Source organism: Cryptomeria japonica, chromosome 6 (assembly GCF_030272615.1).
Source record: "Cryptomeria japonica chromosome 6, Sugi_1.0, whole genome shotgun sequence".
In the NCBI taxonomy this organism is placed as follows: Eukaryota; Viridiplantae; Streptophyta; class Pinopsida; order Cupressales; family Cupressaceae; genus Cryptomeria; species Cryptomeria japonica.
Genome location: NC_081410.1, coordinates 339,061,793 through 339,087,324, shown reverse-complemented (window position 1 = coordinate 339,087,324; position 25,532 = coordinate 339,061,793).

The window sequence follows — 25,532 nt, the reverse complement described above, 5'->3', positions numbered from 1 at the left end:
TTGCTATCCATGTTGCCATCAGTACAAAGTTCATCATATGTATCACTAATCTCAACATGACCGAGTTCCTCAAAATGACATTTGGTGAAGAATCTAACATCTTCAACTAACAAGACTCGATTCAGGATGAGTGAAAATGCAATTTTGTCATCCGGTTCAGAGGCAATTTTGGGAGTCAAAGAATATTTCAGTGAGGGCTTCTCCTCATTTTTGACTACGGGATCTTGGATCTTGGGTGCCATTGTAAGTTTCAGGTAAAATTTAGCAAACTAACCTTAGGGTTTACAAACGATTGATGCTTCACACTCTGTAGATAATAGCAATTTGACTAGATCAGAAACCAGCTTAACAATGTGAATAGATTTGATGTAAATACCTTGAAATTCACTCTGAATGATTGCCTTGATTCGCTCTACTCTACTCTCTTGAAAACTTGGTGAATGAAAATGACCACGAAAATGCCTTTAAGTACTCAAAAATACCTTATCGGGCTCCGTGCAAGTTAGGTCAAAACATTAAATGCACTCAGTTCACCTTTTACTGATTTACTCCTTTTTTTTGTTTTAACTGAGTAACCAAATTTCCTTCATTAACCGACTTGACAAGTTTCTTGTAAAGTACTTTTGATACAATTTCAAACTGACTAATTGCATCTTAACCATGCAGATTTTGAATTTTGTACATAATAGAATATGAACTATTATGATTTAACCTTTAGAGAATGCAGTCCCTTCATACCTTTTCTGATTAACTTGGAATAGGTGCACCTGACTCGATAGGTAAGGTGCTTTCTTCATCTGACATGATTTCCTTCTTTTTCCAATTCATCTTGAATTTTTCTTTTATCTCTTCAGTGTCTCTTCCAGGTTGATCTCTACAATCTCCAGCTAAATGTCCAACTTTGTGACAATGAAAACATGCCATACCAGGATTTCTCCATGATCTTTGGTTGTTCATTCCAAACCTTATAAAATAGTTGGCACTAATATGTCCATATCTTCCACAACATTTGCACCATATCCTTGTATTGTAATCCCATGGTACTGCTACATATTGTCGGTAAGGATCTGTGTGAGTTCGGTAACCTCTAGTGTTTGCTCGGTGTGGATACCGCATGTAGTTCTTTTGCTTAGACTAGCACTTCTTGGTATTATGTCCATATCTATTGCAGTTTCTACAAAACCCTTTGAATTTTGCCTTCTGATAGTTGTTAATAGACTTTTTCCTACATTGATTAGATGTGTGACCATATTTATTGCAATTCTAACAATATCCATTGGACTTAGTGATATTCGGTTTCTTACCTTTTCTAATCTGGCATATGTTGGCAATATGACCTTGATTTCCATAGTAGTAGCAAATAGGCTTCCTCCTTTTGATGTTATTCCTATTTCCAGCTTGCTTTGATGATTCTCCTCTCTCGGTAGTATGAATTCCTTTCTCAGTTGATTCTTTTCCTTTGTAACCGAGTGTTCCATCTTCATTGGGTCTTCTTGTATTCAGTTGCTCATCCAACATCTTTGATGCTTCATAACTCTTCTTCAATGTTTCTTTGGATTTCTTCTCTGTTTCAAGTTCACCAGTCAACCTTGATACTTCAAGTTTCAATGCTTGATTTTCATCATTCTTTAGAATTGCTTCATGATGTGCATAACCTAGTTGATCTATCATATTTTGTTGAATACCAGTTAGCCTTATGATTTCATCATTCTTATCAGATACTAAGACTTCAAGTTGTTTCTCTCTTTGTAGATCTCTTGCTTTATCCTCAGCTATCCTTAATGCATCTATATTTTTAGTCATCTGTGTACTGAAATGTTCATGTTCTCTTTTCATTACCTTTAGTTGATTAGCCAATGCTTTGTTCTTTTCTTTAAGCATTCCAATCATTTCTTCAGTCTCTTCAGATATACTATTCTCAGATGATGTCTCGATTTGTTCCACTAACTCTTGAGAATCCTGCAAGTCATCAGATAATCTTCTTCTTACTTTCAGAGATTTTTGCATTTGCCTTTGCATGTCTGCAATCACTTGAATTGTATGATCCAGCTCTTCTTGTAGATATACAATATTTTGAGATTGTTTATAGCCTTCCATTGATAAGATCTTTCTCTTTAGGTAGTTAAACCCTTTTTCAAGATTCAAGCTCTGATACCAATTGTTAGGCCCAATATGGAAAGCTAATGTACTGAGAGGGGAGGGGTGAATCAGTACTCCAAAACCTTTCTTCAATAATAACCTTACTGTTATGCATAAATAGAATAGTGCAGTAACATAAAATAAAGTTAAAACAAACAAATAACAATCATACATGATTCACTCCATAACACATATATTTTGGTTACGCAGAAACTCTTGGTTAGAGAGAAAAAATGCAATGGGGATGGCACCCACAACTTCACTACTGCAATAATAAAGATTGCTCAGTTAGAGCTACATTTAGCTATTTTTGATAGCTTACCCTGTTAGGAGTAACAAGATCTGTTAGATCTACCTTGCTAAAGGATTTTACAACATTAATCTGAATGCTACACCTGGTTAGAGGATTTACAATTTATAGACTTGGTTAGAGTCTTTTACCCTGTTAAAGGTTTCTCTTTCAACTTCACAATATTACAATAAAATCATTACAAATATCTGCAACTTTACATCTGAAATGTTATAGCAGATTCTATGTGCTCAGAATAAGATTACCTTGCTTATAGCATATGTCGGTAACCCATATTGTAACTTGGTAAACCCTTTTGTTTTCTTTGTTCTTTGACTGTTCTCTGATAACCTTCTCGGTGACCTCTCTGTGTCTCTGTAATAGTCTTCCTTCATACATATAGGCACACACCTTGTTCTTAATCCATGCTGAATAAATAGATCTCTTAAAATGGTGATCTAATTCATTGCTTTGATCTTACAAACAAGATTCCTTGAATGAATAACTAAACAAAATATTTCATTGGTTAGATTGACCTAGTAATCATACACAATCTTCTAGTGCAATTTCCAATGTAATAACGGTTAGTTGTGCCTCGATCTTGTAAGACGTTTTCATGTGCATGTCCAGGTTCAATGTATCTGGTAACATGTTTCACTCAGTGAATATCAAATCAGTGTGTTAACTTTACTACTCGGTAGCCATAAAAAGATACTCGGTAAACAATTCGGTGAATGCTACGTTCTGTGACTACTTTCTTCTGTAACCAACTAGATTGTTCATACCGACTTCTCTATGTGTACCGACTGCATGATTCTGTAATGCTAACCGACTAGAATATATAGTATGACTTTGAATATAAAAACTAATGGCAATTTGATAAGTAGTAACACATCCATCATATCACCATGGTTTCCTTCATCCTTCATATGGTGGCATGCCTTAATAATGTGTCCTTTAGATTACTATGCTATTTGTAGCTTCTTTATTTTTGTGCTACTTCATACACAAATGGAACATCATCATTATGATCCATTATCATGATATATAATTCTAGTGCTATAACAAATAATAGGTTGCTCTTTTTATGTAAAATTACTTTGGAATCATTCATCTTTCATCTATTTTTACTATTTCTCATCTTACATTTTGCAGAGGGGAAAAAGTGAACCGCTCCAATAGGCAGGTGAACACTAGTTAGGGACTCACTATTCAACCTCTTCACTTAGGATGCAGTACAAAGTGTTTGATAGTGTGGTACCCCTTATATGATATTGAACATGCCACAAAGGTCTCTTGCCACAACTCTATGACACTTTGTCTATGGATTCTCACATGGGTCTTAGACGACAACATAGTGTGTTGGCATCCTTTATGGACAAACTCATAGAGTCTATATAGAGGAAAAAATATGATGGAAACATGTCCATATGATTGAAATAAAGTAAATAATTGTGCGAAAGGGAAGTACAACTAATTATCACTTAACAAGAGAAAAGAGAAAAGGAATCTCACAACTGCTCCATGAATTAACTCAACAACCTACACACATAACAAGAAAGGGTGAAGTGTTTTGGTTGTGTTTTAGAGGCCTACCATTATCAAACCTTTGTTTTGGTGTTTCCACCTCCACAGACATCCAAGATAGATAGAAAGATAATCAAAAGAAATAGGTAAACAATATAACAAAGATAATCAATAATATATGCTATGGAGATAACAAAGAAAAAAAGCAAGAAGGGAACTACCCTTCTGCATCCAAAGCTAAGGCTTGCCAGATGAAGAAGAAGAAAGAGTCAATCTTCCTTGAAGTATGATGGTGGTGGTAATGTGAGAGAGATGAGTAGGAAACAAAGGGAGATTTCAAGTGATCATGGATACAAGAAAATAGTCGTAAGATAAAAATCATAGCCCAAGAGATAGAATGAAAGACTAGAGAGTTTGAATGAGTGATTAGAGATCCAAAAATAAGCTTGAAGGATGAAGATATGCATGATGGATGAAGGTGAATATTGGTGGTTGCATGCAAAGATGTTATGGGCATCTTCTAGGTGCAAGAGTAATGCTCAAATGGTCACCTCCAGATTTATGGGATGCGAGTGTAGCACACAGACATATCCATGATGTACTAGTGTCTACAAGTTAGACAATCAATATGGTTGGGAAAAGGACAAGATAGAGGTTGATGGGGCTAGTGAGATGGACAAAAGGAAAAATGAGTCAAAGAGTTCTCAAATCAATGTAAAGTGAAGGCGATTATGTAGTGTAGAATTAAACGAGGTGTAATTTATGACATGACATTTTTTTTCCACTTTAGTGAGAATATTACTATTATCAAAATATAAGATAAAGATTACCGATCTTCAAAGGGGAAGTATAATTCTATACTCATGCGGATCTATGCCCCTAGGGAAGAGTCATGAATCTTCAAAGAGATGTTGCTAGGCTATTCCATCAAAAACATGTTAGTTGTAGACAAAAATGCTAGATGAAAAAGCGAATAACATGATATGGTAGGTATTGAGATAAAAATGACTATAAAAATATAATTTCACCAATAAGGCTAGCATGTTGTACTAGATAGCCATACGATAGGGCAATTTTAGATAGAGTGGATTAAATAATTTATGATTATATATGAATTTAATTATTTATTTTATTGGTTATTTGCAGTTGAGGAAATTAATTATTTAATTATTATATCTCATCAGTGTAAATTATTAAATGATGGTAGGTATGAATAAATATAAATATATATTTATTTTGGGACCTTATAATTAATTGACGATTATTTGGTGGAATTATATTAGTTAAGTATTTATGCTTATTTGTGCATTTATTTATTTATGATTTTATTTATTTATTTACTGTTTTATTTATTGTTTACTTATTGTTGGTTTATTTATTTATTATTTATTTAATTATCTATTGTTTATTTATGTATTTGGTTATTAATTATTTATTTACTTACCCCTTGTTATGATTGGCCTTTTGGGTGTTGTGCTTGTGAGATAATATTGTTTAATTGTTTATCTATTTGTTTATTTATTTATTTTAATTACTCCATTTTACTATTGGCCTTTGGGAATTGTATTGGAGATTATTAATTTTTAAATAAAAGGGGTAAAACTTTATTCAAAGCAAAGCCAAGAGTAAAAATAAGGGTCCTTAGGCCCACCAAGAAAGGCCAACAAAGGACCAGAAGAAGAGAAAAAGGAACCCACAAAAAACCTACATAATCCTATTTTCCAAAATTAACTGCTCGAGAATTCCATAATAGTCAACAGGGAGGAGACCCCAATCATTATTGGAGATTATTATTTATTTTAATTATTTTCTATCAATTATTATGAAGGGGTTGGTAATAATAATATTATTTAATAATATTGTGTCTCAGTTTTTTTTATGGTTGGCAAGTTCTATTATTATTCTCATTACTTTTGATTTGGGATGTGATGAAGTGTGATTTTTGGATAATTTTAAATACAGAGTTTTAATATTATTGTGAGGTTCTTTGGCAGGAATAAACTATTGAATTTTTAAATTTTACTCTTGCACTAATACATTTGGACTAGATTTCTGACTGAGGTTGTCGATGGAGAAGGTATATTGTGACCAAATTTGATTTTTTTTTGAAAAAATGCCCGAATTCGTCATAATTCCAATGGCAATTTGCCATTTGGTTTCGACGAAGAAGACATTAGCAATGAAATATTATTTTTTTTCAAAAAAGTGCTCGAGTTAGTCGTAATTCCGACAACAATGGCCATTACTTAAAAAAAAAGATGAGGGCAATTCATTTGTGCATTGCAATCTCGCGTAGGAATCCGTGGCGATTTCAACCCCCAACAACATCAAACCCGCATCGAAGGCATTTATGCATTGCTTGCAATCCCACGTAGGAGGTATATTCTTCACCTTAATTTCATGTTGCAAAAAATATACCATTCAAGAGATTCTACAACTTTTGCTTTCTTTTATACATGCTAACTATGCCTGCATTCTTGTGGGATATTGACCGATTATGGAAGAAACTATTGGAGTATGAGAGATTCCTTTTTTATGCAAAAGATGTTAGGAAATGAAACATGTGGTGGTTAATTGCCCTAGTTTTTAATGCAAATTGGTCAATCTCGTATTCATATTGATTATCCAATCTCAGGCCAGATGGCTCCTAGTCAAAGGTGCGGTTCCCTGAATGCATAATACCTTGTAGGAATCCACTCCTCATAAAACAATAGAACTATGATTCAGGAGTGAGCATTCAATTTTGTCACGGCAATCCCTTCCTCCCGTATATATGTTGATTGATCACTATTGTACGAGCTAATATGTAGGGTGGTATCTGCCTCTGGCTATTGAATCGATGGAGATAAAACCAATGCACAAGAAAACAATGGGAATGAATATTATTCAAGTGATTTACAACCTTCATTCAGTGTTGTTCGGGCAAGCCTTTCTTTCTCTTTCTAGCTAGCCTAACACACCCGACCCAAAAGCCCTAGGGAGATACAATTGTGTTCGGTTCAGCACAATGCTAACCTAGAAGTGGTGGACTGAAAAATCTCCAACCACACAGCTTATCACTTTGTAATTAACATACAGTATAAAGCTAGTCTATATGACCCCTGAACCATTTTCTTACTGTCTTGGGTTACCCTAGTTTAGGGTATTGGCAATTTTTACTAAATCTTCTCTATTTTAGGGTATTGGCAACTATCTCTCCTTTTGCATAGTTTTAGGTGGCATACAAATTCATTGCCTTCTTTGGCTTCCTTGCAGCCTCAACCTCAACGATCATCTTTTGCAAACTTACTTTCTTCAATACTCTCTTCTTTATCCTTTCAAGGTTGAATTGTAGTCACTTAGGAACACCTAGATTCTCATCACTTTGGATGGATGGTTTGATGGTAGTTACAACCTACTTTGGCCTTTGTTCTTCATCTTGTTTCTTGTGCACCTAAGTTTAAATTTTTTGGAGGAGTCATCTTGGGGGTGGGGGCCTAGATAGATCCTCTTTTTCTTGTTCTCCATGCTTCTTTGACTCCATATTCTAAGTTCCTTCTGACTTATATTTCATTTTCATGAGTCAACTTATAGTTCTTAATTCAATTATAGGCTAGTATCTTGTGTGTTGATTGTACCTCTTAGTTTGATAAGGTTTTGGGTGGAATTTAATCTCTAATTTTGAGGAAAAAGTTTCCCTATAAATGTATTTTTAAAATTCATTTTGAGGGTCTAATAATTGATTATTTAAGGTCCAAGTTTAGTAACACTCATTAGTGTGTGTTTTTTCAAAAGACATTTAGCAATAGGTTGTAGATTGAATACTTGTGCTTTGCTAGTATATTTTGAAGAATTAATGGAAATGAAGTTCATAGTTTGCAACGGTATTGGTAGTCTTTTTAAATTGCTTGGTATTCTTTTATTTATTTCATTTTCCTTAGTCCTGAATTAATATTTACATTTATGAAACATCTTCTTTGTTATAATCAATTTGTGCATCTTTCATGGTGATTGAGGTCAATAAGGAACATGTGAATGAATAGTAGTAGTTGTTCTAGAGCTTTCCTTGGTCTCATTTTCATGTTAGAATTGGTAATTTTGGCATGATAAATTATTTACATACAAGGTTATTTCTAGATTTTGTTGATAATGTGGATTTAGGTAATACTGATGATTCATTTTATCATAGCCTTGTTCTATCTTTTGCAATTTATTTTAAACTTTTACCTTAGGCAGATTGAGAAATTGACATTTCAACTTGATTAGTGACATTTTCCCCTTGAATAACTTGTTTAGGAAATGATAAATTCTAAAGGTAAGCTAACTTAACTCAAGGGACTGAGATGGTTTCCTACCATGAAAGATGATAGTTCTAAGCAAAAGACTACCTAGTGATATGAAAGTTGATGCAAGATAGTAAGGACAATAAGGAGATTTATTTTGAACTTTGAGAAGATTGAATCTTTGGGTGGAAGTTTGAATGGTTTGATAGTGAAAAGGCATGCTGATGCAGAGAATCCAATAAACTCAACCAACAAGGGAGATATTTCTCCCAACTCACCTATTCAATTAGGTGTCAACCCTTCACTTACTCACAAGACTCCTCACAAGGCCACAAGTTACTCAAAAGGATTCAATACCCCAAAACACACCCATACTCACCAACCCTCACCCAACCATTGAATCACACTCAAATAGGACAAATAAACATGTCTAAGTCACAATCCAACTCTCCAACATTCAATCACCACCAACACCCTCAACTCTTATTCACACAAATCCTCCTTCAACTGGGTCTTCTAATCCCCCCTAGTACTCAACTCACAAAATGTACTAGATATCAAAAAACCAATGTACTTTTGGATACTCTTACAAGAACCACTAAACATATACCACCATGGGTCTTTACCTTCCCAACCACCCAAATGTAAAAGGAAGATTCACTACTGCAACACCTAGTTTTTGTGACAGTATCAAGCACTTAGGATAGTCACTCCTTTTATGAAAGTATCAAAGATCAGATCGATACTAGACTGGGTAATAACAGAACCACCAACAATATATTTCTCATCTCAAATAATAAAGAGAACATAGGGCTGCATCTATGAAGAAACAAATGTTGGAAAAGACTATTTCCACCTACTTGGCCACCGCGGTGGTTTTTGAGGTGTATTCAAAGCTTTTACTCCTTTTGTTGCATTTTCACTTGAAATATGATTGAATTGGCTTTGTAAGCTCCTAGATACGTGGTACATGTTCTAATCGAGTTAAAAGAGTCTCAAGACTACCCTATAGTCATGCTCTACCTTATCCAGCTACTCAATTAGCTTCCCAAACTTATAGGACATATGGTTTTATTCCTTACTTTGAGTTGAAATTGTCTTGGGTTAGATATAACTAAAATAAGCCATTCCTTCAACTACTTCAAAAATCGTCAAAAAGACTTCATACTACTATCTACATGTGTTTCTATCCTTAAGAAGTCTAGCTTATGCAAGTGAAAAAACACCTAAGAGGTCATAGCTACTCCTTTTGACTTGGTAATATTCATGGTTTTTCTTTGTCTATTTAACTTCATTCCTTGCATCTTACCCACTATCTTGTAGCATACATTGTTTTCCTTTTTAGTGAATTGCATTTAGTGGACTGTTTTGCATCTTTAAAATCATTTGACAACTTCAAGAAATGGTTTTCCTTCTTTATTACTTGACTATATCATTTAATATGCATGGATGGTATTATCATTTAATTTTCAAGATGGACCTTATATGGATGGTCCTTGCACCTTTTCAAATTGAATTTTTGCAAAAGTCCAAATTTGGAGAGGAAATTCCTACTATTTGTGAATCCACCATTCATCTTTCAAATTTTAGGTCCAATTTCCATGAATAAGGGTTCCCAAGACCCTAGTCCTATAAAAATGAGCCATGAGGAACATCATGAATAAGGGAATGAACCAAATTTAGGGAAACATTGTCAAACCTAAGTACAATTAAGCATAAATAAGGCACAACCACTTAAATTAAGTCCAAACTTAGTGTATATTTTTAAAGAGATGCAACTTATGATGCAATACTTATCCCCCTCTTAGAAAGAGTATGAAATTATGCTCATTTACTCTTTGGAAAATATGGAGAAGCCAAATATTCTTTCACCAAGATATTGAACAGTCAAGATGTCTACAAGTTTGGAAAGGTGGTAGTTCCCAAGACTTATGATATTGTCAATCTATAATATTGAGATAAAAGGGAAGTACAAAGTGAGTAATATGAGTAACATTGGTGACACACATGGAGCATGCAAAACAAAAAGTTATGACATTTAGAACTAGTAAGATTCATATATTCTCACTAGGAACCATATCAAAAAGACAAGGCATAGATCTACAACTAGTAAGATCCTTATATAGTTACTAGGAGTCATGTCAGAGACACATAAAAGAATGATACCCAAGTTAGTAAGATCCTCCAATACTTAGTCATAGATCTCATTCTAACAACAAATAGAGACCTAATTGTGAAAGTTTGAGGTCCATTGGGAAAAAAGTTGTCATATTGCCATGACAACTTTTGCATTTCTTGTAGGAACTTCAAAAAAATATGGTTGGAAAGTTAGTTTATGGTGGTTTGAGGTTTTAACACACTTGGATGGGAATAAATAGGCCTTTGGCATGCCATCCAAGAGTTTTGCTTAATGAAATTGGGGTTTTATGTATATTTTTTCATGCTATGTATCATATCATTCTTGATGATAGACCTTTTTTCATGCTCTGTATCATATCAGGGAATAATTTGGTGGGAAGACCAAGTGATTGGTATTTTGAAGTGGTTGATGATAGAGAGAGGGGTGAGGGGACCCTATGCAACCTTTGGAAGGGTTTGTCGATCAAAACCAAATGAAATAGATTAAATTTCTATGACTGTCCTAATGGTATTTGATAGTCATAGTCAAATTGATGTATAATTGGCAAAGGTATGGTAGTATAAGACAATGCCCAAATAGGTATAGATGAATTTGTAAAATATAAGGGAAATACAAGGTAGGAAATGATAGATCCCCTTAAGCCTACAAACACCCCAAATGGTTCAAATTGGCCAATTATGAAACAAGACCTTCCCAAATGAAAATGATGGTTTAGAAGGTGTAATTAGTTCTATTATGAAAGGTTCAAACTAGTTTTGTCCTTCTGTTCAATACCCAAATGCCCAAACCCCAATTTCCTCCCACTAGCCCTAGAGCCCTTATTAGCCCTACATCGAGAGAAATTTAATGATAAATATACAAACTTCCTAGACACAAGACAAATAAAATAGATTTTTGCATACCCTTTTAGCTTTTCTATAACATACTCAGAGAATTTAGCAAGTTGTTTTGGAAAGTATCTGCTGTTTTTAGACTGTCCTTCATTTTCAAGCAACTAGAACGGTGGATTAACAAAGAAAATACAAGAAATATTACTTTTGGGTACTTCTAACCTTAAAAAAATCTTTCTAAATATAAAATTATGAAGGAATCCACACTCAATTTCAGTTTGTGAGGCCTCTAACCCCAAAAGCCCCAAATTTTCATCAAAAAACCCTAAAATCTAGGGTTTCTCCAATCTCCCACGTCCACTCACTCCTAGATCAAATTGGTTGTTGATTCACCTTTAGATAGGTGTTTTACCAATTTACAAATCATAAAAAATACCCCTCATGTAGGTAGATCTCTCCAACCTTCACCCTACCGAGCATCTTCACTAGGCTTCTCACTCCTTCAAATGGTGATCACCTGCACTAAACCCCTCAATTGCACATTTTAGTTGTTATAACGTATTATAGATGTTATAAAATATTAATCCCATGAGAAAAAGGGTTAAACACTCATGGAATGACCCCATGATTGAATTTTGTCAAAGCTACCAAAGGAAAATACTCAAAAAGTTATGATAGTCAGCCCTATAACAAAATTTCAAAATGAATAATGAACTCAAATCATCCACAAAGGTGTGGAATGTTGATAAAATTTATTTAAAATGTTAGGGCATGAACAAATTTAAAGTAAACATTCACAAAGAATAGAAAATATGAGAAATTACTCCAAAATTTTGAATTTTCATTGAGTTTCTACAACAGTCCATACTCTTTGGCATTCAATCTTCCTTACAAAGCATGTCTATGTCTTTAAATATCCTCTCCAAGTTTTTTCAACCACCATATGGTTGGTTACAAATTTTATTTTACACTAAAACAATTAAAACTTGCTTTTCCCTCCTAATTCTTCCTAACCGATGGAACTTGAAAATTTGAATTTTACATTTTTTGCAAATGCTTGACATCTTTTTGAATAAAACCTACAATTATTGGGTTTTCATCCTTATTGGAATATTTGATGAATCTAAACCCTCCTAAATCCATTTTTAGGTGTTTTGACCCAATATCCAACATTTGACAATAGTTTACAACTTTCAGGACAATTTGACAACTTTTGCATTTTTTTAGTTTCAAAAGCCATTATTGGCTTTAGGATCTCATAATTGATTTTATTGAATTTGTTTGATATTGGAAACTCCTCCTTGGTCTCAAAGGTCTTCAAATTTGAATTTTTTTTCCTTGGTGCACCTGCACCACAAATACCTTGTTGTAGTTTCAAAGGGTGGAAAAAGAATAAGCATTTTATTTACCATCCTAATAGACCATCCATCATAACAATTATTACCAATATTGATGTGTGCATTGCAAACAAAGTTCTAGAGGAAGGCTCTTTCTATTTTAATACCAAGTGAGTGTTCATAGACCTTCTGTAGGGTCCTCCTAGCTTAGAGTTAGGAGTTCAAAGCCTACATACATTTATTTGGCCTTGTGGCCATCAATGAGTGCTCACCCAATAGGACAAGTCATGAGACTGAGAATTTTGGAAGTGTGGCATTGTTGAGAGCCAATACTTATGTTTGAACCCCATCTTCACATATTATTATTAGTTTCCATATTGATACTTGACCCTATCCTCATGGTGTTGGCTCAATTCATATTAGTGTGTTTTGTTGAAGAAACATGATGTGAGAAGTTTGATGCAAAGGCAAGGGTAGAACTCAGTATTTCATATTAGGATAGAAACCACATTGATTAGGCAAGTCAAATAAGGTCTCTCCAATGTTTAGGATACTGAATTCACATTAGACGCTCATGGATTACCCCAATTAGACATCAGTCAACTTAATATCTTATACAAGGATTGCATACCACAAAGCCATTAGATATATTTTGAGATGAAAAAGAAGAGTTAAATGGTTTTGGTTCAATGATAATAATTTCTATTTTCAAGTAATTTGATTCTGTATATTATACTGAAACATGATTTCATAACTAACATTTCAACTTCTATATAACTACTTCTATAGCCCAATTTTCTTACCTATGAAGAAAGACCATGTCAAACAATATCAACGAACAACAAAATAAGGAGACAATTGATAGATTATGGTCTAACTTGAAAAGAAAAGGTGATGGAAAATGTTATTGTCCATGCAAAATTTGTAAGGGGTTAAAGACTAGAAGACTTCTAATCAAAACAATGAAGAAACATTGTAGGCTGCATGGTCACATTGAAGGTGGACATGATTATCATCCATTGGTAAGTTTTTTATTATATCGTTTTAACATTTTATATACATAATAAATCACGTAATGATGAGATCATGATTATGGTTTATTTATGTTTATCAATTTTATATAGGTCGAGCACCAACACATGGTATGGATCAACACAACTCGGAGAATATGGTTTTCAAAGTGGACGAACATGGAGGTGTGAATATCGAAGATGAAGATAATGATCCCATGGAAGATGATGATCATGAGCCAGAAAACACAATTGAAGATGATGGTACAAATACATTGATCCATGACTCATTTAGTACTCGCGCAGTTGATCATGATGATGAAGATGACCTTGATGTTGTTCATGATGTCCCTCTACTTGAGAAAGCATTTGAGGCCCTTTATGAAGGCTCGCAGGCAACTCTTATCTCCATTGTATTGTTGTTGGTGAACTTGAAGGTTATGAATGGTTTATCCAACATAACAATGTCACGTATGTTAAGGTATGTCATATATGTCATAATAAACTATGAATCATGTTGTACCATTAATATTCTTTATATTAACAAATTATACTTTTTTCTGTAGATTGATAGGTGAGTTTTTGTTACCACCATCAAATATTCTACCTCGCTCATATCGAGAATTATCTACCATTATGAAAGATATTGGAATGGAGTATCAAGCAATAGAAGCTTGTCCCAATGATCATATTATATATCACAAACAACATGAATTTTGAACTAAATGCCCTGAATGTCATATCAGTAGATATCAAATAGATCAAATAATAAAAAGGGTTCCTTGCAAGGTTCTTCACTATATTCCCATTATTCCATGTATGCAATGATTATTCAAGTGCACTAGCTTGGCACAATTTATGGATTACCATGCACACAATAGAAGTCAAGATGACATTATTTGAATGCCTACGGATGGTTCAACATTTATGGACATAGAGGAAAAGTGGCCACACTTTAAAGAAGAACCTTGTAATCTCAGGCTTTCATTGGCAGTGGATGGTGTCAATCCATTTGGAGAGATGAGATCTGTTTACTCAGTGTGGCCTATTTTTGTTATCAACAATAACATTCCTCCATGGATGTCAATAAAGAGGGAGCACATAATGTTGGCAATGATTATTCCAGGTATTTTATCATTTAACTATAGTCATCTAAATTTAATTATAAATATTGCAGTAAAATGGTCATAATAATTATGTAATGTTTTTGTTCATTTGATTAGGTAAGTACCAAGTTAAAGATATGAATGTATATATCGAGCCTCTTATCGACGAGTTGCTGGAGTTATGGAATGGTGTCACTATGTATGACGTCTCTAGACCAATAGGACAAAGACAATTTCAATTCCATGTGATGCTTCTAGGGACAATACATGATGCCCCGAGGCTAACACATTTTTGTGGTATGTTATAGTGTTTGAGTTGTGCATGAACATTATAATTCAAAAAATTATCATATTTAATCCAATTATACATTATCTTGTAGGTCTTCAAACAAAGGAAAAATTTGCATGTCCTATTTGTGGTCCAAAGATGAAATCTCGTCATTCAAAAAGTTTAGGAAAGCAGGTGTTTGATGAGTATAGGCACTTTCTCCACAAAAATCATAAGTATCGAAATACTCAAAAACATATTTTCGATGGGAAAGAAGAGAATACATCAAAGCCATGAAGAATGAAACCTCACCTATGGAAGCTGGAATATAATAGAATTAATCATCAAGGTAATGCCATTCCATCTATTGGTTTGTCATAAAACATCTTTTCTATTTTGTTTTGTTTACTGATGATGTGATTGATGATCATGAAGGTCATGGAGGCATAAATGACCACCTTCCTAAGGGACTAAAAAGTTATCCCCAAAAATTTAGTAGGTTGCCCTACTACGAGAAGTTACAAATTGTTCATTTGTTTGATAGTATGCATATTGGAAAGAATATAATAGAGACAGTATGGAAAATATTGGATGGAAGGTGTGACAAAGAAAAAATTGTCAAAATATGTAGTGACATTTAGGATTCCAATCATGCAATGATAAATGTCATTCAATCAAATAGCCATGGAGACCAGATTAATATAAGTGAGCTTCCTTGGTTATTAATGGACTAGCAAAGCAATGCTATAAAAGAAGTCATACAAAAAATTCAATTTCCCACAGGATTTGCTGCGAACATAAACAATCTCATATCAAAGAAAAGTGAATTTGGGCCAGGGATGAAAACACATGATTGACATACCTTCATTAAGGTAATTCATGTTCTTGTGTTTTTAGTATGTATTTAAGTATTGCGCGTACATGTACTTTTCATTGTATTATGTTACAAAAAAATGAAACATTAATCTAAAGATTCTTTTTAGCCCTCACCTTTCTTGACAACTTATTTATCTTTTGACAACATCAAACTGCTTGAGAAGTATCTTCTTACTCAAAGAAAAAATGTGATTAAAAACAATTGTCCAATCACTCGCATCAACATCAACCATGCTAGAATTTGATGTTGCAAGATCCAAGATGGATATTGCATAACATAGAGAAGCCATCATTTGAAGGAAACAGGAACCTAGTGAAGACATTAAGCGGGCATGAAGGCACAACCAAGGGCCATTGAGTAGAAGGCAAAGGAAAAATCTTGGAAACAAGAGGAGGAGCACTTGGAGAAGAAGGTAGAAAAAATAGCAGTCTGACCAATAGAGAAGCTGAAATTTGAGGGCAAACTACCAGAGATAGTAAGAAAATCTCTAGCCAAAGCAGGGGAGACAAAACCAACAATCTCTGCTTAGGGAGGAGCTCTAGACCCCAAATTTGAAGAAACAAACAGAGCTAAAGTAAGTGAATTGAATAACAACAAGAATATAAAGTGCACCCCTGATTTGCTAACCAAAATGCTCAAAATTAAATGAAAATCTTTAATGAATACACAAAACTATATACATATGCAGGCGCACCATGGCTGAGATGGTCCAACTCCCTAATCTCACTCTAGGACTAAGCTCATGCCATATCTAAATGAAAGACATCTCAAATACATCATCAGTGGAAAGCTGCAAAATGTCATTTTCATACATAAGCAAGACATACACAATTGGGCACAATCACCAAGAGAATGGTAAAAGATGTGTTTGAGATCATTGTCCTAATTGTGGTGTGGTCACGAAGAGATCATCGTAAATTTGTCAACCTTTCCTTCATTTAAACCAAGTAAACCTTTATGCATAAAGGTTTACTTGGTTTAAATGAAGGAAAGGTTGACAAATTTACGATGATCTCTTCGTGACCACACCACAATTAGGACAATGACCTCAAACACACCTTTTACCATTCTCTTGGTGATTGTGCCCAATTGTGTATGTCTTGCTTATGTATGAAAATGGCATTTTGTAGCTTTCCACCGATGATGTATTTGAGATGTCTTTCATTTAGATATGGCATGAGCTTTTTCCAACCATGCAACTCATATTAGCCTCAAACCTATGCCCCCTACTAGTAGGTGGTGGGGATAGAATATCATTCACTGTACATATCAATGAATGGATAATAATAATTTTTTTTAATTAAAATATTATTATCGTCGGAATTACGATGAATACCAAGCCTTCCACCGATGATGAAATTGGCGGACATACAACATTCTCATCGGTGAAATGTTCTAGAGTCGTTGCACTTCAAACTCAAACCACACAAACATCCGACAAGGATGATGTACGTGCGATGACACTTTGTAGTCAGGCGGTCGTCGATGCCTCCGAATGGACCAACAACACAAGCGTCAGACAAATAGCATCACTGTCAGTGCAAATTTCCAAATTGCCATCGGCTTTGCAACAAAATCTACTAAAGCATCCGATGGGGATGCTGCATGTCTAACGACTTTTTTGACTAGAAGAACGATCATGCCCACCATTGGCAGAGTCCATGGGATTGTCGTATTTCTGACGGTCAGGGCATCATGGACAAATTTGACGATGAGTTTTCGATGGCTACTTTTGTCGGCATTCCGACAAAAATTAGTCACAAATCCGACAATCGGCCGTCGGAAATTAGCTCCGAAAGTACTAGTGTTGGATGGTTTTTATGTGTACAATGGAGGATTGAAGCTTGGCTTGTAATGCCCGCCAAAATACCCTAGAGAACTATACTAACTAACATGCTAATAGAGACAATTTTTTAAAAAACATCTACTAAAGAATAAGATTGAACTACCATTACTCAGAGCATTAATTATCATCTACATGATTACATAGAATATCTTTAACATTTTCAAAACATAGCATCATTATTATGCAAGCAGATTACAATACATTATCTATCATTCCATAGGGTACTTCAACATCAATACATGAATAACTCTAACACATAAACACATCTCCATCTATGATACCATTAAACACTCCTTACATTCATTTCCTAATCAATTACCTTCCTTTTTAACATTGGAATAATCATTCAACAAATGCACTTCCTATCATGTCCCCAATATACTTTTGATTCATTTTAAAACACCAAACCAAATATACCTAATCCCCTTTCCATTCATCTACCATATCATGACATCATGCATTCTCAATTAGGAATCAACTAATGCAATCTAGCTCTTTTCTTAAGTTTAACTACACACCCTACAAGCTACTCATTCCTTTCATATTCTAAAAATATCCATTAACCAAGAAAAACATCATTTCCATTAAGAACATTAATTTAATATTAACATGCACATCACTCATTCATTTGGTTTCTTTCAATCTGGAATTACATCCACATTGAATATCCAATTACAACATAGACATTTACAATGATTCCAACAATCATAATTTATTACAATACATCATGATCCCAATCTATGATAAATCTTATTACATACTCCAAGAATCCATCCACATGAAGAGAAGATATGAATATTCCTCCACACACAAGATCATCCAAAGAAGAACGTCCCAAGGGAAGAAGGTATCAAACCACTCGACCATGTGGAACCAATAAGGAACCACCCCCCGTGCTAGGAGATGACACAAGGTTCCAACTCACACTATAGACCTAGGTTGACACCTAGCAACCAAGGAAAATTTTCCACTCATCATGCAACCAAAATAAGACTTAAGGAATCATAAGATGTCCAACCTAAAATCTTCAGAGGAAACACATCATAAACAAGGCTCAAGGTGCTAATACCTATATGTAAGGAAAGAGTGTCATCACAAGCAACAAATGGGAACCTGGGAACCTATCTCGGCCATCCTAGATGCACATGTGGATACATCTCAGCCTTGATGGGAGTAAGGGAGATTATCTTAACAAGTTACCAAAGTCTTCCCAATCCTATCCTGGATACTATCCCTATGAGAGAAAAGGGGCCACCATAACCATTTATTATCTTATTAAAGTGAATAGATAACACTACCCAACCCACATGAAATTAATTAATTTATCACTTGATTCCAAGATAAAACTCCTAGTGAGATATTTTGGCGATCTAGACTCCAGGTAACCTAGTTGTCTACTCCCTACAACCATAGTCACTCACTTGGAAGCCCACTCCCATTAACATGCACCTAGACATAAGGGTTACACATTCACCACAATAACATCACAATAACACCTTGAAGGATCTCAAGAGTCATGATTATAGTCCTAACATCACTACCACAATTTGAAACATAATATGCAATAGACATCCAAATGCAAGCAAGAGCCTTCACTCAAACAACATAACTATTGGCACTATGGATATGTGTGACATTGATGTTTTGTCATTGATGTCAACACTGGCTGTTACCGGCAGATAGAGTTACACTGACTGATATAGATGGTTACCGATAGACAGGTTACCGGTATAAGATCTAGTATTACCAATAGAAGAGATTATCTGGTTGACACTTCTGGCACATTTGGATCAGTGAAGTATATTGGATTATCATACACTCTAGTAAACCCTTACCGGCATGGGTTTAAGGCTTTACTGGCAGAGATTTCACTAAGGAATCATGGCAGGATGCACAATTGGTGTTGGTGTAGCTTCTTCAAGGATTTTAGGATATTGAAGATGTTCGTTGATTGTGCTTCAAATGCTTGAAGACATTTTTCTGGCATGGTGGACCCAAAATTGGTCTGGTATCTATTTAGGTTATGGACCAGTTGTTGGTATTATGGATGACTTTGTCATGTGTTGCATTGGTTTTGTCATTGATGTCAACACTTATCTTTCTAGAGGTCTACATTGTTGATTTGGCACTCTGGTTTTATTGGTTTTTTGTTGAACCAACACATTGTGGTCCCAACATGGATATTGGCTTATGCACAATCACCGGTATATATTTCACCGACAACTCAAGAAGTTGATGATGACTTGTTATCATCTGGAGATCATTTGGTTATGTCAAAGACATGGATTGGATGTTTACATTTGGTGTTTTGCTTAATGGTCTGATCGGGTTCACATGTTTGCTTTTACCAGCAGATAGGTATAGGTTATGGACCGATACAAGATATCATGTTCTAGATCAGCACGACACATTTTGGAAATGGTTTATTGATTAGATAATGTGTAAATGTATTGAGGCCAAAATATTGTATTGCATCAAGACTTATTTTTTAAATGTAATATCTTCATAGAGCTGACCTAATCATGAGGTCTTAGGTTTTTTATAAACAATTGTAAGATCTTATTTGGAAGCAGAGTATGAGTGTGTGCAAATATTGAAGATCATTGTGAAGAGCAAAAATAAGAAAATCCTTGTGTGAATCACGTAGATATTATCTGAAGGTTGAAGGAAAGGTTATGAAGGTGTTTGGCACTCATGGTCAGATCTTAAACCGGTATTGAATCCAACATTGTAGATGGTATACTGAAGTAGTACATTGTTATTGGATTTAACCATCCAATTGTAGTCAATGTGACTCCTATTTTGTGATTGAGCAGTGAGCTCTAGGTAGTTGGCCTTTCTGCATGTGCAAACCCCATTATTGTATTCACTTACTATCTGCAGTAGTATCATCTGATTGTGGGTAAGGTTTCCCACTGTGGTTTTTCCCCTTACAGGGTTTCCATGTCAAAATATTTGTGTCATGTGTTGTGGATGTGTTTTGTATTCTCTTTCATGCATTAAGTTATACCGGTAATACTATAACCGTTAATTTGTTTTACCGGCACTGAGTGTTAAGTTGGAATAATTGCTTTTGGGTTATAATTTATAGACAACTGATTCAGCCCCCCCCCTCTCAGTTGTCCTTCCTAGTTCCTAACACTGATATCTTGCTCACATGTACTCTACATTTTACCTGCATGATTTGAGATGTTTTATGAATTTGTTATTATTGTTTTGATCTTAAGCTGACATGGCATATCATTGTAATAAGGGATTATGTAATTGTAATATCTTTAGGTGGCCGACCTAATTGGTTTAGGCCTTAGGGTTAGTATAAATAAGAGGTAGAAACTCTTTGTAAAGAATCATGGTTATTGGAAAGGTCATGGTCAAGGAATGTAATGTGTGAATATTGTAATATCTTTTAGGTAGAGGAGTTGATCAATCATTGGTGATCAGATTGGTTTCATAAGAGGATTTAGTCCTTCGACATTGAGCTTAATGAGGACTGTAATCAGGCATAGTAGATGATATTTCCAGTAGTTCATTCTATTGGATTGTTGTCCATTTATCTTGAGAAGGTTTTAGCCTCTTTGGAGTCAGTAAGACTCCTTTTGTAATGAGTAGTACGCTCTAGGGAGTGTGCCTTCCTACTGTAGCGTCCTAAAATTGTGACAATTGCAATTTCAACTGCATTTCGGTCTTCACGATGGCGACGCAACATGCAACCTGAATGGAGACCCCGAAACCTGATTATGACACTGAAAACTGCATTTTCTTGCACCCTGCTGTCCCGGGAGGTGGGACCAGAGTGCCCAGCGCCCTGGTCCTTCAGGACCAGGGCGCCCAGCACCCTGGTCCCCCAGGACCATGGCGCCCAGTGCCCTGGTCCCTGGCCCTATTTTGGGCCCGGTCTCCTATGGGACTTCGGGCCTTTTTGTTTGCAAATTGGAAAATTATCTTTCCTGGTCGGCCTAAGGTCGGTAAAATCAGTCTATTAACCCTAATTGGCAAGTATATAAACTACATTTGCCTCTCCCATTTGGGTAAGGAGGACATATGTGTACAAGGCGTGGAAACCATACTCAAGCATTCAAGCATTCCTTCTAAGTCTCCATTCAAGGCTAAGTGTTGCATTCAAGACAAGGATTCAACAATTGAAGAGGAGATCACTTACAACACATTACATGCTACAACATACAACATACAACAAACAACAACATTTATACCTTCGCATATAAGGATACAAACATCCTTACAACAAGGTATTAGTACTTGTTTTACATTACATTTACAAGCATTTCTCATTTCTTGGTTAATTCCAAAACCGGGGTTTGACCTAAAGGCAAACCGGGGTCTAGTGATTGCTTGGATTGAGGCTTCTAATCATTCAAAAATTGTTGAAATTGAAATTTGTGTCAAAATTGTGTTTCTTACAGTCCTAAATCTGAATAGTGTGTCATCATTCATTCGAAATTTCAGTGATTCATTCAAATTTTTGCAATTTGTGACTTTTGAAATTAAGTGCTTAATTACAACAACTTTGATTTCCGCTTTCAAAATTGAATTTTGCGTGAAATTGAGTCAACTTTCAAATTTCAAAACTTGCATTGCTTTTGGTATTCCCTCTAAAATCATAAAATTCAAAATTTCAGTTTCCCTCTCTTTTTCAAAATTCAAATTTTGCATTTTTCGACAATCTTGGTAGGGTTCAATTTTGAGTTTGCAACTTTAATTTGGCCTATCTACAGATCGTATAATCACTCAATTTTTTCAGATTAGCTCTAAAATCATCATAACTTTCATCCCTGCAAATTTCAAAAAAAGTTGCAAGGACCGTGTGCACTCCGAGCGCCACGGTCCCGGACATTTTTTTCAAAATTTCGGGAGACTGTCGTGATTGTATTTAACAGCTTAAATCTGGAAGATTGGCTGATTTTATTGAAAATTGCTACCTCTAAATTCAAAATCTTCTCTCTCTTTCTAGTGCATGAGTTTTACAACAACAAGCCCTACTTACACTATTCCTGTTAGACGAAGCCGTAGAATTAAGTCTTTCCGAGGTTTAACTACCGAGGAGATGGAACCTAATTTGAATAGCCTTTTTAACGAGGACATGGGTAATTCCTCTAATCCTCCTAATGATGAAGAAGCTCTCCATGAGGTTTCTGTAGAACAACTTTCAAAATTGGATAACCAATTTGACGATTTTCGACAATGGATGTCTCAAGAATACCCTGATAGTCAAGCTCTTCCTTTAATTGAGGGTCTAAAACGTATGCTTCAAAGTGATAAGAATGGAATTAATATTTTGCGTGGTATTGTACACATTGTGGGTTCAAATGTGATGCCTATGAAGAGTTGTGCCGAAACCTTAGGTTATACACAACCTCCTACTCAAGACGATCATTCTATTCCTTTGATGACTCCTACTGCTAGTATACCTACTTTTACATCAAACATAATGACTACTTCAATACAAGAAATTCCTCCTATGATCACCAGTCATGGGGGCAATCCTTCTTCTTCAATCAACCCTCTTCCTTCATTCAATCCAACTTCTTCATTCATTCCTTCAATGAGTGTTCCTATTATATCTCCACAAATGAACATGATGCAAGGGGGCAATTCGTTTAATCATTCCATTCCTCCTTGTAGTGTTCCTCCTATCCAATCATCTCCTATGACTAACTATCATAGTGTCCCACCACCTTACTCTCTACCTTCTTTCAATAACATAACACCTCCATCACAATCTAACATGTCTAATATGAACTTGTCGACTGAAGCGACCATTAACAATCTTGCACAAACTGTCTCTTCTTTACAGCAACAAATTGCCTCTATGAATCAATCTAAGTTTAGTGTACCCACATTTGACGTTGCGAGCCCATTTCTCTTGATATTGTTCGAGCTATTCCCCCTAAACATGTTGAAATTCCACATTTGGAGCTTTATAATGGTAAGGGTGATCCTCTAACACATGTTAAGACCTTTCAAACAATATGTATTGATTTTGCTTATGACCAAAGGTTGCTTGCAAAACTGTTTACTAGAACATTAAGAGACAAAGCCCTACAATGGTATTGCTCATTGCCTTCCTATTCTATTACTTCTTTCGAACAACTTGCAAATGCTTTCATTCAACAATTTCAAAACAATATAAGTCCTAAAGTTACTTTGATTGATTTAATGCATTGTAAACAAAGTGTTAAAGAAAAAGTGACTGATTTCATTGGTAGATATAAGCATTTGTATGCTCAAATTTCTTTTCCAGTGCCTGACAATGATATTCAAAGAATCTTTATTTCTAATTTACAAAAAGACATTAGAGAAAAACTCCTATTTTCTGAGTTTACTTCTTTCCAACAGTTGTGCGCAACTCTTCACAATTATCAATTGACTGTGAGACAAATGGAACAATCACATCCTATGGCTCCGAGTGATAAGGGTGATAGTAGTCAACAACCATTTGGGAAGTTTAAACTGAACAGAGAATCCATTAAATTCAATGAAAACATCATCAACAACAATGTGAATGCAGCATCAGGTGTGTCTCCTATTTCTAAGTTTTTCAAGAGAGAAAGAAAGTTTACTCCTTTGAATGAATCATTGCATAGTATTATGAATAAGTTATTGGAACAAAATGTGCTTACTCTTCCTCCTATAAGGCAAATTGATCCTGCAAAGATTAATTCACCTTATTTTGATAACAAATCTTTTTGTCAATTTCATCGTCAACCTGGGCATGATACTGAAAAATGTTTTGCTTTAAAGGGGAAAATTCAAGATTTGATTGATAATAATACTATCTCTGTTTCTGGAGTGAATGATAAAGGCAACACATCTGTAGCTCCTCCCAACCAAAATCTTTAGATTTTTACTGATCCATTACCTTCTCATACCTCTAATGCGATTGATACTACTGATTCCTCTGTCTCACCTGATGATCTTGTGTCTATGACTCCGAATGTGATTAACTTTGTGGAGCAACAGAAAATCCCTAAAGAACCTTCCATCACATTTGATTCCAATGAAACTATCAGGGCACCTGATGGTCCTTTATATATAGTTGCAAAAGTCAAGAACACACCTTGCCGTGGAGTGCTTATTGATCCTTCTTGTATGGTTAATGTCATTACTAAAGAATTTCTTTTTACTTTGCAATTGAATCAAGTTATCTATGATGAAACAAATGTGGTTGTGAAACTATTTGATGCATTTTCTTCTCCTGCAATTGGTTCTATTACATTACCTATTGAGGTCCATAACAAATCCCTTGATGTGAACTTTGCTATTATTCCATCTTCCGAACAATTTCGTGTGAAGCTTGGTTATCCTTGGCTATCTTCCATGAAAGCTATTGCTTCTCCTATTCATAAATGCTTGAAATTTCCCCATAATGGTGAAGTTGTTACTGTCAATCATAGTCTCTTTATACCAACTAAAAGAACTTCTAGCGTTCCTATTGATTACTTTTGGCCTAAACAATTCCAATCTCTTCCTCCGCGAAGTGATCATCTTTTCAAATCTTATCAAAAGTGGAAAAAAGATATGATCCTATCTCTAAGTGAACCTAGAACACCCAAACTTGATATTCCTATCATTCTTGAGAAGGAGGTTCTTCCTTTGAAAGATAAAACTAATGTCTTTCCTCAAGAAGATTCCCAACCCATTCCTATGGATGTGACTATGTCTATATCTAATAAACTTCCTAAAAGTAGACCTATCCCTCCTCGTCATGATGGACTTGGTCTCCTTCCTAAACCAAATATTCCTCCCTTATATGGAGTAGTTCCTCCTCCTTCCTCTTATGGAGAGAAGAGACCTTCCTCTTCTCCTATTGTTCAACCTAAGAGACCACAACCTAAACACCCAAGTGATAAGGATAAGAACATTCCTCCTCCTGAATCTCCTAA